We start from the raw sequence: 4,337 nt of genomic DNA, 5'->3' as shown, positions 1-4,337 counted from the left end.
ATATTTTATTTCATAAATCTAATTTTTAAATTTATTTTTTAATAATTGCACTATAATTTTTAAAATTAAATTAAATTTTTAATTTTTAATTTTAAATCTTTTGAACCGACTAACCTTTTGTGAAAATCGACCCAAACCGATACAACTTGAGTGGGTCGGTTTTCACAAAAGGCAAGTCGGTTTCAGTTGACCAACTCCCCAACCTGACCAGGTCAATTTGGTTGGCCAAATAGCCTATGGTCGGACCAAACCAACTTATGAACACTCGTAATTTTAGCTAAATTAATAGTCTCGTCTTCGATAGATAACAATAGTTTAATCTCCAATAATTATTAAAAATTTATAGCGAAAATACACAATAGATTAATATATTGATAATGAAAGAATACAATAATTACAAAATTACAAAAATATAGTAAGTACTAAAAATATATTAACTTAGTCAATAAATAATATAATCTCAAATAATAGTTTAATCTCTAATAAATATTAATTAATCAATAAGTTATAACAAAAATACAATAATTACAATAAGTATAATAAATTAAATTAAAAAAATTCAATAATAGTAGTTTAATCTCCAATAATTATTGAAAGTTTTCTATTAAATAACAAAACAAAATAAATTTATACATAATCATTGAAAATACCTTTATCACAAAAAAACAATAAATAATTATAAAAATACAATAAATATTAATTTTAGTATATATAATTATATAATAAATACAGATTAAGGGTTTAAAATTATTATTAATAAATATTAATTTTTTTGAAAGTTATTTTCTTGAATTACTACTTGATATAAGTGAAATTAGTTATTTACAACATTATATAAAAATAGTAAATTATTATAATTTCAATATTATGTTATAACTATTTTTCTACTTTGAAGAAATTTTTTTAAATTATTTTAACTATTTAAAATCTAGTTATGATAAATATTTAAATAATCTATAAAATATTTAAAGTTTTTTGTTATTTAAATTTTATTTATTTAAATCTATTACATATTATTAATTATTTAAAAAACATTTAAATTGATAATCCGGAAAAACATAATTTGAATTGTTAGTACATAATTTCGTGATATATTTTGTAAAAATATAAAATTATTTTTTGTAATTTTAATAAATATTTTAAAGTTATTATATAATTTTGTTAAAATACTTAAATTTTTTAATCCAAACTTTCTTTAGTTAGATATAGATAAAAAGTAGGAGAGAGGGTAAATAGGAATTAGAGATAATTTAGGAGAGAAATTCTCTACTAAATTAGAGATAATTTTGGAGAAAGTGGAGAGGTAGTTTAGGAGAAATTTTAGAAAAGATTATTTAGGTTTTGGGAAAGTGCATCTCATTGGTTATTTCAAAAATGACATGGAATAAAATATATATATTTATGTGTGTGTTTAATGTAACAGATACTCTTTAACCATCAAGTAAAAAGTACATTTGATAAGTAAACTTGAGTAAATTGGGCCATGAAAGATGAACTTGACGATCAACGATAAATAACTAATATAAGTTACTTTTGGACAAGTCGTCTAGAAAACTAAGTACCTAACAACAGTCCGAATGCCACTTCAGTTCCCTACCATTGTTTTCTTCAGTTCCCCTTTTTCCTTTTTTTTACTTGGTTTTGTTTTTACTTATTAAAATGCTTTTCATATATTGTTTAGTGTAGTGAATAATGATGTCTAATGATTTGGCTCCCTTGGATAAAGCCATGAAATACAATCTTCATGGACAAAAAACAATGCTGAATCTGCCAAGAAACACAATCCGCTGTGAAGGTGAAGCCCAATTATTTGTACAAATAAATTCATCTTATCGTAGAGAAACATGGAGGTACAACAGAGGTTCCCTAGCTCGTTCTGTAGCCTGTTCACTGACATAGAACCTAGAATCTGCAACTTGAACTTACAACACTCTCGATAGAGGAGCCCTACACAAAAGTAAAAACAAAAAAACTCAACAGAGAGAGAAAGGCAAACAAAGTGATTAGCTGTTTATAAGAAGCCATGGTTAGGGGGCTTTCTTATTTTCTATAGTATCCAAGAGAAAGTAGCTCCACATTGCCAAAGGTCCATAACAAGACTTCAGTACTTCAATCTCAAAATCTGTCCATTTCCCCAACGCATGACTCATCTCTCTCTCTCTCTCTCTCTCTATTATCTCATATGGGATTTTTCCAGCAAAATCAGACCACCTTCTAACCTCATCTTAGACCTCTTGTAGCAGCAACTCTCCACTCATGTGCAGTGGCAATTTCCCCCATGTGTTGTATCTTGATTTACAGTAATGACTATATTTGGAGTCCAAGCACTCTATAATACAGTCAAAAAGAAAACTCCTAAGTAGGAAACCTTCTTTGGCTTCCTTGAAACTCAGATTGCAACTGTAACTTCTCCAAAAGGTATCGGCAAGAGCATCCAACTTGTAAGCAGGGGGGCCTGTGAGGAAGCTTGCCATGCCATCTACATGGCTCAAGGTAATATTTCCAAACAGCAGCTCAGCATGCATGATAACCTCCCTGGCATCGTCGAGCTATGTTCCTGTTAGCCCAATATCTGCAAGATCAATGCTATGAAATATCCTGGAAAGAATGCCAGTGGAATCTATTGCAACCTCATATCCAGCTCTCCTCATGTTGAAAGATGTTACAGAATCTGACAAATCTGCATCAATGAGTGATGATGGCTGTGATTGATCATATGAACAACCCATAGATTCAGAGTGCAGGTTATGTCCTGGTATCAGAAGCACGTAAAATTAAATTAGACTTAACAAACGGGAAAGTTAATTTAATATAAATTTTAATGTCTAGAATTGGAATTTCTGATGATAACTGTATACTCTGTCCGCAGAATACAAAATCAAAACATACCTGTTCTGCTTGGTCTGCTTTTGCCTGATCACGCCTGGTCTGCTCTCTCCTTGTCAACAATGTCTTTCCGCTTGGTCACGCCCGATTTGGTGTTCTTGTCGAGGTCTGCTTGGTCATGTCTGATTTGGTATTCTTCGCCTGGTATGCTTGATCTCCTTTCGCTTGGTATGCTTGGTTACGTCCTCTTTTCGCCCCCTTTTTTCTCTCAAAAATAGAGAATGACGTGAATAGAAAGTCTGCCAAGTAGCAAGTGAGAAAAATAGGAGAAAAAATTGGTTGACAGTGGCGTGAAAATACAAAACTCCAAAGTGGATGACATGTGTGTATCCTCATCTCTTTATCAATATATGGAAGCAATAAAATAGGAGATAAAATTAAAAATTAAAGATATTCCACATTGGATAGGCAAGAGTGGGCATATATTTTTCTTTTATTGATTGTATTGAAAATGACATGAAATAAAAAAATAAAAAATTCAAAAAATGGAGAAAATTTTTTGATCGCTTTGTTTTAACATATATATAGATTATATTGAAGTGTCAAGTGATCAAACAAACTTGGTTGTTGATTAATGATTAAATAGGAGAGCCAAGTGATTCTCAGAATGAAAGACCTCTTAAGCTAGAGTGAGATGATTGAAAGGAAAAACCTAGAAAATGTTAGGATCTGTTTTAGGGAAAAAATTAACTTACTAAGGTACCTTTGGAAAAATAGGAAAGAAAGAATCTTTAACAATAGAGAATTCAGACCCCTTGATCATTCAAAAAGCTTCAGAGAGCCTATGAGAATACCAGGAAGCCAATAAGGTTGAAAAATAGAGTCAAGAAAATCCAAAGAATTAATTAAATGGAGGAAGATGATAAAGATGAGAGTAATTGGCCTGGCCTGAGCATGAAGCAATGTAAAATGCTAACTCGGGCCAACCCGAGTTGCACCTCTAAAAGCCCATAAGTTAGCCCGGTAGTTATGAGCAAGTTGGCTGTAATTGAAGGTGGGCTCAATCACTCTCAGAGCCTATGAAGATGTAGGTTGATTGAGGAAAAAACAAGGTTTAAAATTTCAATACGTATCGAACTGATACATATCATATCGGTGGCCTCTCGATACATCTCTACAGGGGGGTCTTTTGGGGTCTGACCGTAAACGAGCCTTAAATTGATCCCTCTAAACCAGTTTGAAAAAAAAAAAAAAAACTAAACAAAAAAAATGAACTAAAGATACAGGCTGTATGCCACAACCACATGTATCGGCCTGTATCTAAATTTTGAAGTTTGAACCTTGGGGAGAAGGCAAGCAGATTGATCAAGACAGCAACCTCAACATCTCTTGTAGGCACACTTCAAGGGAGGGGGACCAAACTGCAGATTGGCTTGAAAATGAAATCATCAAGAAATTTTTGCCTTCTAAGCAACTACATGATCAGTTGATCTACTTAACCTTCTCCCTTA

General features: G+C 31.5%; 1 long non-coding RNA gene across 2 annotated transcripts; it reads right to left on the bottom strand.

Moving 5' to 3' along the window:
• Positions 1-1,676: 1,676 nt before the first annotated feature.
• Positions 1,677-4,337, bottom strand: LOC109114441 (uncharacterized). Of its 2 annotated transcripts, XR_002022491.2 has the most exons (3): positions 4,167-4,323; positions 2,890-3,125; positions 1,677-2,752 (listed from the first exon to the last, which is right to left on the bottom strand). It is a non-coding gene; the product is annotated as an uncharacterized LOC109114441 (long non-coding RNA). The 2 variants fall into 2 exon arrangements; XR_016078704.1 differs by having other exon boundaries at positions 2,890-4,337.

This window comes from Nelumbo nucifera, chromosome 7, assembly GCF_055504915.1.
Source record: "Nelumbo nucifera cultivar China Antique chromosome 7, China Antique-T2T, whole genome shotgun sequence".
In the NCBI taxonomy this organism is placed as follows: Eukaryota; Viridiplantae; Streptophyta; class Magnoliopsida; order Proteales; family Nelumbonaceae; genus Nelumbo; species Nelumbo nucifera.
Note: the sequence above shows the minus strand (reverse complement) of the source record. Positions and strands in the feature narration are given on the sequence as shown.